The sequence below is a fragment of the Aulonocara stuartgranti genome (assembly GCF_965226115.1).
Source record: "Aulonocara stuartgranti genome assembly, chromosome: 12".
In the NCBI taxonomy this organism is placed as follows: domain Eukaryota; kingdom Metazoa; phylum Chordata; class Actinopteri; order Cichliformes; family Cichlidae; genus Aulonocara; species Aulonocara stuartgranti.
This window is the reverse complement of record NC_138948.1, coordinates 30,688,492-30,700,123: the sequence shown is the minus strand read 5'-3', so window position 1 is coordinate 30,700,123 and position 11,632 is coordinate 30,688,492. Positions and strand designations below refer to the sequence as shown.

At 38.3% G+C, this 11,632-nt stretch overlaps 2 pseudogenes across 2 annotated transcripts in view; both read left to right on the top strand.

Moving 5' to 3' along the window:
• The first annotated feature begins 1,644 nt into the window (after positions 1–1,644).
• LOC309719086 (sterile alpha motif domain-containing protein 3-like) lies at positions 1,645–6,198 on the top strand (annotated as a pseudogene). Its single transcript, XR_014280726.1, has 9 exons — positions 1,645–1,800; positions 2,737–2,932; positions 3,102–3,260; positions 3,395–3,482; positions 3,678–3,833; positions 4,301–4,507; positions 4,773–4,944; positions 5,077–5,156; positions 5,261–6,198. The product of XR_014280726.1 is annotated as a sterile alpha motif domain-containing protein 3-like (transcript).
• A 4,803-nt stretch (positions 6,199–11,001) lies between these two features.
• Positions 11,002–11,632, top strand: part of LOC309719614 (serine protease HTRA1-like) — a 32,217-nt pseudogene continuing 31,586 nt past the window's right edge. Inside the window, exon 1 of the transcript XR_014280725.1 lies at positions 11,002–11,478. The product of XR_014280725.1 is annotated as a serine protease HTRA1-like (transcript). The remainder of the gene's footprint in view (positions 11,479–11,632) is intronic.

Genomic DNA, 11,632 nt, shown 5'->3' with positions numbered 1-11,632 from the left:
GCAAGATAAAATCATAACTGATTAGTTATAAAGCTATGCTCAGTGCTGTTTTGCTATAACATGTTAACTCTGAAATTATTTTTGTTATTATTATTAACAAGTTAGATATGAATAATTGCAAAAAATTGGAAAAATGTTTAAGAAGTCATCACAGATTAAGTCACCCTAGCTCTACTCTAACCATATTTTGGAAAAGGCCAAAATATAGCTTTTGAGATAAAATTTGAATAGTTTTTTGTTTTGTGTGATGGAGTATGATTATTTTCTTTGTTCCCTGACTTCCAAGACTCAGTAGAACAGTTTAATTAAAACAAAAAGTGCATGTTCTGATTGCCTAGTGTTTGCAGGTCTACGTCAGTTTGGTTAAGTAAATAAAGTAAGTAAAAGTAAACAAACATTTTCTTTGTACCATACCTTTTAACATAAATAACACAAAGTGCTTGAGAACAAAATATTAAAAGCATAAAGACAATGAGTTGTGCAAACGGAAGTAGTTTTTTGTGGGCAGGGAACCTGCTGGGGTTGTAAGTGCACTGGTGTATGCTGGGGTTGCCCATACAGAGCTCTGAAAATCCAAACTAGAATATTAAAGTGGAATCCAAAGTTAACTGGGAACCAGCGCAACTGAATTAGTAATTGTGTGACATTTGTGTGCTTAAAAGGTTTAGTCAGTGCTGAAACCACTGCAGACATTCAAAGGAAACTTTTTAAGACAAGTAAACAATGAATTACAATAATTCCAACAAAATGAAATGTCCAAATCTAACAACTATTATAAAAATTTAAATCAAATATAAAAGATTCATCATACCATTTGTTACCATCGGTTATTTCATCCGTAGTCACTTCATCATTCGGTTTGCCTTATTTCTGGTCACCAGGTCACTGCAAATCCAGTGTATGTGGCTTTATCTGTGTAGCATACAGTAAGTCAAGACCATCAAAGTGCATATATAAAAAAAATTTCTCTCTCGCCCCTGTGGGCAGTCTTTATCCTTCCAGCTTGGGTCCTCTACCAGAGGCCTGGGAGCTTGAGGGCCCTGCGCAGTATCTTTGCTGTTCCTAGGACTGTGCTTTTCTGGACAGAGATCTCAGATGTTGTTCCTGGGGTCTGCTACACAGTCAGAAATAGGGGTACGGAAGGGGTACATTACTGTGCCCCAAGGTACAAAAATGACATTAATACAGTCTAAGGACAAATATTGGACCTCGGGGTAACTATCTGTACCTTTTTTGGCGTCTGAAAGGTACATACATGTTCCTTAATTGTGAAAAGTACTTATTTGTACCCATTCTTTCAAAAGATAAAGTACAGGTTGATTAAGCTCTTTTTGATTAGAGGTTTTTTTAAATTCTTTTTGACAGTAATTTATTTGCAACTGTATTGATTTAAGCATATATTTTAGTGTTTTTATTTTATTTTTTATTATTCATTGCTGTTGTTGTTTTTGTATTCCCTGAACCCCCCTTATTTTTAAGCTGCTTTAAGAACAATGAATTTATTTGAAAGAAAAAAAGTAAAAATGCATTTAAACATTTTTTTTAAGAGAATGTTTATTTTAAAGTATAACTATTTGGATCATCAAACAAAAAGTAGAAGAAGAAACTCAACGAATAGCTGGTGGATTCTAGAACTTTCTGTAAATGCAGCAGGTGCCATTTTGTTTTATCAACGGACGGAGATGGATTACGAACTTGCAAGTCCTGGTGTGCTCTGTTCACTTTCAACCGAGGAACTCTTAACAAAAATACAAGAGTGGGGCTTAGATGTCACCGAAGCTGAAGCTCAGCGTTTCAGAGGTAAGTTTTATTTAAAGAAAAATGTAGTGTAATTACTAATTATTGGTTTAGCCTAGCTTAACGTATATTAGCAATTTAGCTAGTTTCGGCACTCTCTTAGCTCAAATTATGTCTTTTTACAAACGTTTTTACAAACGTTTCATGTGTAAAGTTGAGGTCACAGTTCTGAAAAATGTGTACACATAGTATTTGTATAAATTTGAACTTATATATGTGGTTCGGCCACAGTCTATGGGTTCGGTAACCCCTGCGCAGCAGAACGGCGCGAAATTTGATTCCCTGGTAGCTGAATGCAGTTTACCGTTAGTGTATTAATGGTTTAATAAAATCACGTTTTTACATCCATTCCAAGGCCATCAACACACATGGGCGGCTGAATATAACGTTTAAAGGAAATATCTTAACACCGCACTTGTTTAAAATATAACAAGGGTGTCGCAGCTGGGGTTTGATAGTCGTGTTTTAAGCAATGTGGGAACTTTTTCAGCATGTAATCTGAGCTTGTAATACGGTCCTGCGGGTGTTATCGCTTTAAGTAATCGGTCTGAAAGAACAGACGGCAGAAACTGTCGGAAATCTGGAGAAAGGAGTCACCTTAGTAGTGAATATTAACAAATTACAGCATTCTAGTCTTTTTTTTTCTTCCAAACTTGAAAGGGCACAAAAGCATGCTCAGACTCTGCTCTCCTGTGTCCAGTAGTCCCAAACAAACATCTAAATTTAAAAATGAAAACTTTGCATATCGAGAGGATTCACTCTAAAAATTTGGTTTATTTTATTTAATTTACTGATTTTTTTAATGAATATTTCTTTGAACTGAAAGAAGTTGTACAAAAGGTTTTAATGTGTGTGATATACGGTTTTTACCCATGTAAAAATGTGGTGATAAATATCCTTACATGGAATTTAGAGTTTGTACTACCATTTATCTTGCAGACAATGAGGTTGATGGAGACACAGTTGACTGCGGTCTTACCGAGACTATGGTTGCATACCTTTTCCAAGGATCCTTCAAAAAGCAGGTTAAATTCAACCAATTTGTGTCAAGGATGAAGGAATCTTCAGTTACACTGACTCTACAGACTGTCTCTCCAGAAGACTGGCAACCATCTACTTCGTCAACTTCAATAAGGTATTTTCTTATTTATAATGAAGTTAGTATGTCTGAAGCATACATGTTGGCCGTTATGCACTTTTAGGATTTAGTTAATATGATCATTGTTTCTACCATATGTATTGTTACTGTAGTGTTTTATACTTGAATTCATGCAATAAAAACAAACACTTGACTGTTTTCACAGCAATGAAAATACTTTGAGACTGCCAGCCTCTTTTGAAATTCCAAGATTTCCCAAAAATCTGCAACTAAAACTGGACAACAAAGAACCGTGCCATAAAAATCCAAGGGACAGACACACAATAATCAGAGTTCTATATGAAGCTGTGGCACAGTATACTATGTAAGTTAATCAGGGTAATGTTAGCTTGTTGCTTTAGAAAAAGCTGAATCTGTCATATTGAAAATAAACTGACACTTGATAAAGTTTGTTTGTCAGCAGTTGCTCTAACACTTATGTTTCTTCTGATATTACAGGTATCCCACAAATTCTGAATATGTGCAAGCTGTGAAGACGCTGGTAATGAAGTATCCTTTCCTCAAGGATCGTGAGGGAAATGGTTATGTAAGTTAAATTTAAAATTTGCATAAGGTTCCTTCAAGATTACAAAGTAAAAGTGAAGCTTTTTTCGATCTTGTTTTGTTAGTAAGACAATCTGTAGCCTCTCAGTAGGTTTGTATGAAGTATGTTTACTGATTCTTTGTTGGGTGTATTTTGTGTAGATTGTTTTTACAGTAACTTATGTTTCTGTTCAACAAGCACACATGGCATATGTCTTTGAGACGTAAATTCAAATCGGAGCGGGCACCACTAGTCGACAGTGAGGCAGTGAGGCGTTGTAAGGAGAAGTTTGGTTCTACGAGGAGAGGGCAGCCTAATAAATGTCAACGAACAAGTCAGAGAAATGTTTGTCAGGTTGGTGTGAGGGACATCTTGAGCTATAAAATGTTCTTGCCTCTGTTATTACATCTAAAACTAAGGATTAGGGATGCAACTGTACCCCTTTTTTCAAACCGGAACAATAACAATACTTGGATTAGAGCACTTGCTAATACAAAGTACCAGTGCTAATATTTCTACCTCACAAAAAATTATTAATTGGAAGGCGCTAAAAGAGGGTGAACTAGATTTTTTTTTTTTTAAAAAAAACAACGTTTTAAATATGTCTCCAAAACTAAAATTTCAAGTTAACAATTAAGATTTTATGTGAAATTATTTCAGAGTTTCCATATTTTAAATATTGGTTCATGGTATCAGTTAACTTTAACTGATACGAGTTCTTTGTGATGCACAGATCGTGTCAGCTCTAATTGTATATTTAGTCTTACATTGGGTTTCTAATCTGTTTTGACTTTCTCTTCTCACTCTTGCTTTCTTTCAAGGGACCATGCGTCCAAGGAGAGGATTTATTATCCATAGACGCCCACTTAAAGGTCTTACAGTGCCAATATCAGAAGATGCAACCAGATACCATGGTGGTTCATAACCGTATGCAGCAAACGTTTGCTTGGCGGCAAAAAGAAATTGCAGATGGTATGCCTGTGGAGGATGTGTTGAAGAAGTACCCCTTCTTAGGGATGCCTACTGGTGTAAGTCAGAAAGCTGAATTGAACTTGGAAATAGCTGTCACATTTAACATGTTTATAGTAGTAAATTTTATTTGCCCTTGACCTTGCTTTCTTCATCTGTCCCTCTTTCCTTTTTTTTGTATGTTCATGTAACTTCTTACAGTATTGTTGTTAAATTCTATAAAAAAAATAATTATGCAGCACCATACATAATTAATATCAACTTTAGATTATTTCATTTTCATACACTGTTATTTTTTACTGAAAATGAATTTTTTACCTGTAGCTGTGCAACGAACTCGGATGGATCCAACCAACAACGGGTAATGTAAGCCAGCGATTTCGTGAAGGGCTCTCATGTGTTGCAGCAAAGGTGATTGACCTTACACAAGGGAAAACCCCACTCTACCAGCTCTACCTTGATGCAAGAGAGGAGGCTCTCACTGATGACCTACCAGGTATTTGCTTTTTTTTTTTTTTTTTTTTTTTTTACTTCAAGGCTTCCATTTTATATAATTTTTATAGGTAACTGGAAATGCCAGATAAAATGCATAGGTGATCTTGTGTTTTGTTTTTTGTTTTTTTGGCAGATCTTGATACAAGGGCTGCACTTTTATTCCTGCCATACGTCTTCAAGGAGAAACTGGATCTCTTTGTCATACTTGGAGAGGTGTGTGTATTAAAATATTTAGTCTATATAAAAGGAAAACAAATGTATCTTTTGTTAAGAGACTAAGATATTGCTTTCCTCTACCTTCTCTTTTGACTTCAAAGGTTCATCCTAAAAACCCCTATCCAACTGTTCAGCTACTTCATGAAGACTGGAAACCAGTGTTCTCCAGAAGCGCTCCAAACATTGTGAAGTTGGATGGCAGTGAAGTGTGCAGAAGCTCATGTATTTTTGAAGGAATCATCTCTTCTTTCTGCTCGTATTTTGTCTTCAACCTTGCTTATCCAAAACATCTGAAGAACACCCTGATTTTTCTCCAAAAGTACATTGTGAAAATAGATGAGTGTGAGGACCGGCCTCTGCCAATCACAGTCACCAGACAAATAAATCTTCTGTATTGACCACCATGCCTCAGCCATATCAGTGCTCCAAATGTGGCAGAAGAACCTTTAGTTTGACAAAGCTTATTCAGCACATAGGACTTATTCATTCCCATGATGCCAATTTTGATATAACCTGTGGACTCAGTGACTGCTGTTCTTCCTTCAAAAAATATGAATCTTTCAGTGCTGGGAGTTTTCTAACAAAAGTTTACTTGGTGAATTTGAAAATGTTTTTGGAAAAAGTGTGACTACACCATTTTTGTCATTACCACTGGAACTGCAACAAGCACTGATAGTCTATTGTGGCTTTTCTGAAGTTGATAGTGCTAAGAAAGCTTTCCAGTGTGTGTCAGAAGTAATTGTGAACAGTGTCAAATACTGTGTAAGAGATGTGTTTGTCATTGATGTACTGCATTCAGAGAAGATTCCTCTGTTCTGGCAAATTAAGTACATATTTAATATTGACACAATGTGGGTCTTTTGTGGAAAAATTCTCATTCCTCTGTTATATGACAACCATTTTCATTCATACAGTGTTAGAATTGATAGTGAATGGACGTTGCTAAAACCTGGACAGGAAATTGATGTTGCAGCTTATGACACATAATCTGTTGATAACAGTTTGTATGTAACAGTTAAGCAATGTATTTAAGAAGGTAATAAATGTGACAAGTATTTTTGAGTTTGTATCTTCAATTTTTCAAATCTTGAGAGGAAAAATATAGGAAATCTGTGTGTAGCTACTGAACCTTTAGAAAGACATTTTTGTACACCTTTTAAGGGTTCTTTTTTGTACTTTATACTAAGGGTACAACTTTGCCCTTTAAAGTACAGGTTTGACGTGTAAAAGGTACAAATTACAAGGGTACAAATCAGTACCCACAGTTTAGGGTACAGAACGGTACCTTAGAGGGTACCACCCCAGTGACAAGCCATTGTACCCCTATAGGTACATTTCTGTACTTTAATTTCTGAGTGTGTAGAGCCACTCACCTAGCTTGGGGGTCACTGCACTGAGCGCTCCAGTTACTACTGGGACCACTGTTACCTTCACCCTCCACATCCTCTCGAGCTCTTCACTGAGCCCTTGGTACTTCTCCAGCTTCCTGTGTTTCTTCTTCCTGATATTGCTGTTATTCAGTATCACTACGTCTATCACTGTTCCGTCTGTATCTGGAAATCTTGCCTGGTGTGGTAAATCCCAGACTCTATGGATCTTGTGCTCAGAGCTTGTTACTGTGCTGCCATGATTAGTGCCTCTGTGCTGTCTTTCAGTCCAGCTTTGGACTGGTAGGATTTCTGGATGTCAGCCACTTCATCTATCTGCCGGTGGTACATACCATGCAGGGGCCTGTCTCTCCATGATGGTTCCTTCTCTTTCTTGGGTTTCTGCTGCCTGAGGTATTCACTGAGCATGCAGACGTTCATGGCCATCTTACTGAGCTAGATAGATAGTTAAAAAAACAGGGATTTTTCCTTCTCCAGTCAGTAAGTGTTGTCTGTACTGCCAGATATGGTGTTATTTTTATTGTCTTTATAAATACTTGTTTAATGACTTTTGAATGTTTTTAATAATGGCGTACTCTGTTTGTCCAGTATTCAGTTCAGATCAGATGTGACAAGAATGTGCAGCCTTGTACTGTAAAACCTCACTGTGATAATAACCTTTTTTATAGATGCATCTTAAGGGAACCCACATAGTAGTGGGAAAAATTTCCTTTTGATATGGAGATTTTACCAAGACTTAAATTGAGAGATTAATGCTGATTGTATACTCTTTCTCTTTCTTTTTCTTTTAATTTTTATAAAGCACTTCAGGATTTCCACCTGGTGTAAAGACAGGGAGGAGTTTTTTTTATTCAAAAAGGGAACAGTTTTCTAATAACTAATCTTTTTTTTTTTTTTTTGCTTTAAAACAGGATTGTGCGAGTGAGGGAAGTCTGTTGGGAGTGCTGACTGTCTCTGATGAAGCAGTGCCCATTTCTTCAAATCCTCTCCACCTCAAACCAGAGTCTACTAACATTCTTTTTGAAGGAGGTATTTAATGGAGGGCCTTGAGAACCTACCTCAAGTACTTTGCCTCTTGTTTGGGGCTGTTAATGCTTTATCCTTGGGCTACCCTCAAGCCATGAAAAACAGTTTCATATTTATTCAAAGACTGATGCTTGGCTTGGGACAGATGCTTTAACAGTCAGAATGTAACTAAATTAGTCTCATACATGAAATTAAATTATGCTTTGCGACACTTTATATGTACATGTAAAATCTAGCAGGAAGGTTAGCTCTGTGGTCGGCATGAAGCTGGACACTGGTGGCAGTGGCAGAGAAGAGGCAGAGAAGAGGACATTATGGACAACACTGGGCATCCACTGCATATGGTCATAAACAGCCAGAGGAGTCTGCTCAGCATGCGTTGCTTCTTCCAAAGTCTACTGTTTAACTCCTCACTGGAGGGGAAAGGGAGGGGACAAAGGAGGGAGAGAACAACTAAACTGTAGTGCTTTTCACTGTGCAATATTTTTTTATATTTGACTGTGCAACAATCACTGTGCAATATATTTACAATAGTTGAAATGTGCAATAGACTTGGGCTGTCTACATCTCATCAATGGGTATATTTTACAGATATTCCTATTTATCCTATTTATCCCTATTTTATTTTTTGGTAGTCCAACTCTGTAACATGGAACTTCTGTTGGTGCTGTGCTAGTGTAAACTGAATTTCCTGGAGGAACCCACCCAAGGGATTAATAAAGTTTTATCTAATCTAATCTAATATGTGTCTTAAACCTGCATTCTTTTTAAAGGCCAGCAGGGGGCGTTATCTGTAGTTGCACGCACATGGGAAAATGGTTCTCTAACCTCTATAAACACTTTGCTCCTCACTTATGGTCTCAGTTGCTCAGTGCAGGGAATGTTATTTAAAGCTTTAAGCCCATTTTGTAAATTTTGTTCATCTAAAGTGTCAGAAAGAAGGATTACCCAGGATATACTGATGGCCTACCGACTTGTCACTCATAAGACGGTAAGCAATGAGCATGCAGTCTCATAATCAAACTCATAATCATAATCATAATCTCTCCCTCCACCTCTCATTCAGTTTCATAACACCAAGATGGGGATGGCAAAAATGTTCATCTTCAGGCTTCAAAATGGAACCACTTGGGTTCTGGCTTCCTCCCACAGTCTTAAGACATGTGGGGTTAGGTTTATTGGTAACTCTAATATGCCTATAGGTGTGAATGTGAGTGTGAATGGTTGTCTGTTTCTGTCTCTCTGTGCTGACCCTGCATCAGACTGGTGATCTGTTTAGGGTGTGCCCCACCTCTAGCCCAGTGGCAGCTGGGGTAGGCTCCAGTCCAGTCCTAAGGCTAAATAGAAGAGAATGGATGGATGAAAGTTATACCTGTACCTATCCGATTGTTCAGTCTGACGTCACTAGCCGTGTCTGGGTCTAAACTCCGCTGCAGGTCCATATATCAAACGATCACTATGGCATTACTGAGAGTTGAAAAACTGTCTAAAGTCTTTCATCTTTAATAAAATGATCAGCGTTCTGCTCTACCAGGTGTAACAATTGAGTTTAACATCCAGGCATCCATGAAAACGGAATTTATGACATTTAACGGAGTTAGAAGTTAGCAGGGAGTTAGCTCGCTAGCTTCTATCTAAATACAATATAGCATGCATGTCCTGACTGCGGGGTTTTTGGAAACAAATTAAAACGTACAGCTCTGTTATCACTTCCAGCATAAATGAAGACAGAAAACTAAACAGCAGTGACGTTTGTAGGGTTACTGAAGTTGGGCTAGCTGGTATATAATGATGTGCTACACATAGCACATAGCGACACAGCTATGTTAGCATAATATAAACAAGCTAACTTTTTTTCCCACTCGATAAAAGTTAACGTGAGTGTTCTCGGTGGTCAGGAACAAATGTAATCGCATGGCAGGATGCTGTAAAAGGACCAAACTTCAGCCAGGAGAACAACTGAGATAATCCATCCACATATGAGGTTAGTCATTCATATACTGCTGCATGGGCTGGGCTGTAGTTACATCCTAAGGTTTTAAATACTGAGCTTAAATAAGTGATTAGTAGTAATAAAAGCCGAGGGAGGTCAACAGGGATCACTGACTGTTTTAGGAGCTTTTTGAGATCAAATAGAAGAAAATACATAACATTAAACATGTTAACAAAACAAATGCCATATTAAACACAGACTACTTTAGACCCGGAAGTAGGATTCGTCGCGTCATCACTGAACAATCGGATACCTGTTGCTCTTGACTTCTTGTTTCAATTTTCTGTGTTTTTATGTGGACAGAGATATTTTTCAAAATGAAAGTGGAAAATGCAGACTTCTTACATGTTCTAGTGTTCAAGCTCACATTAATCCTATTAAATATTTTTACACTGGCTTCCAACTGACCTCAGAATTTGTTTTAAAATTCTCATACTTACACACAGAGCACTAAATGGACACAATCCAGACTGCTTATTTCAAAAGCTTGTTTAATACACTGCTGTCCGCAGCCTTTGTTCACGGGCTCAAAATCTATTAGTTGTTCCTCATACAAATTTTAAAGACTAGGGGTAAACAGGTCTGTGGCACCGGGACTTTGGATCAGTCTACTTCTCCTGCTACATTCAACTGACTCTGTGAACTCTGGCCTTCTGTTGAGATTCTTTTATTATCATTACTTGATCTGTTTTTTATTATCTGGTTATTATTTTTATTTTTTATTGTTGTTATTTCATTTGAACATTGTTTGTATTGCTATTAACTGTGTTTGCGATTATTCCTAGTTTTTACCTTTGTTGTACGCCGCTTTCTGACTTTATGTCTGTGCAAAGCGCTCAATAAATAAACATTACTTACTTAGACAGTGACTAGGGTTACACCACCTGTTGCTCTGGCGTGCTTTTGACTGTGCATGTCATTACTTTTGTGTGTTTTTCACGTGGACCTTAAGAAAAATCCATTTTTAAAAAATACACAAATTTTGGGGACTATAGCCTTAAAGCGTCCACATGCTGCAGTTTAATGTTCACTGTTAAAAATTCCCAGGATACACACATTGACATGGAAAGTGTGACAAGTGATAAAACAAATGATTAAATGATGCATTTACTTGTAATTGTGAGTTCTGATCTGTTCGGCCTTCTGGCTCGCTGCAGTATTAAAATCCTGCACTCTAATTATACACCACAGACTAAAGACAAAAACCATTTATCATCATATGCATTTTTATCTCCATTAATTGGAGGCCCTACACCACCCTTGCTTTCTCACACAAAAGCCGCGTACATGTACCATGAACCGTGCTGCAGCTGCATTCCATTGTCCTTTAATGTGATACAGCATGCAGCAATACGAAGTAGAAGCCAGGAGCAACATGCTGCAACTCGAACCTCACTGCCATCAGTGTTGGGGGCTGTAAGAAGACCAGCTCCGTTTAGGTGCATTACACCTGCAGCCTCTTTAAGAGCACAGAGACTGCTGCAAACTGATTCTTCACACGATGAAGAGCCTCGCTTACCTCACGCTTGTGTTCTCTGCAGTCCATACAGGCCTGCTAAGAGAAAGACAAACCTGCCTACAGGTGTGTGCCACCTCTCAGTGTCCTGCCCCACCGCACGCCAGGTAAAGGACGCCTGCGGCTGCTGCGTGGTGTGTGCGGCCGGGGAAGGTGAAGCGTGCGGGAAGCGCAGCAGCGGCCACCTGTCCTGCGGTAACGGGCTGCGGTGCGACTCAGGCCCGGGGAAAGCCGGAGGGTTGCACAGCCTGTGCATGTGTGCCTCCTCCGGCCCGGTGTGTGGCAGCGACGGCAGGACGTACCCCAGCATCTGCCGCCTGAGAGCCGAGAACAGGAGAGCCGAGCTCGGAGAGACCTCCCCAGTGTTTTTAATCCAGAGGGGTCGGTGTGACTCTGGTAAGCTGTGGGATATTAGCTTTGGTCTAATATCCCATCTTTGTTGTTTTCCTCTTTCTTTCCTTTTTTCTTTAAAAAGAGATCTGTGTATAACTGATATGAAACAGCAATTGTTAAAGTTAAAACTGTGAATAATACTGAAGAATGATCTTAT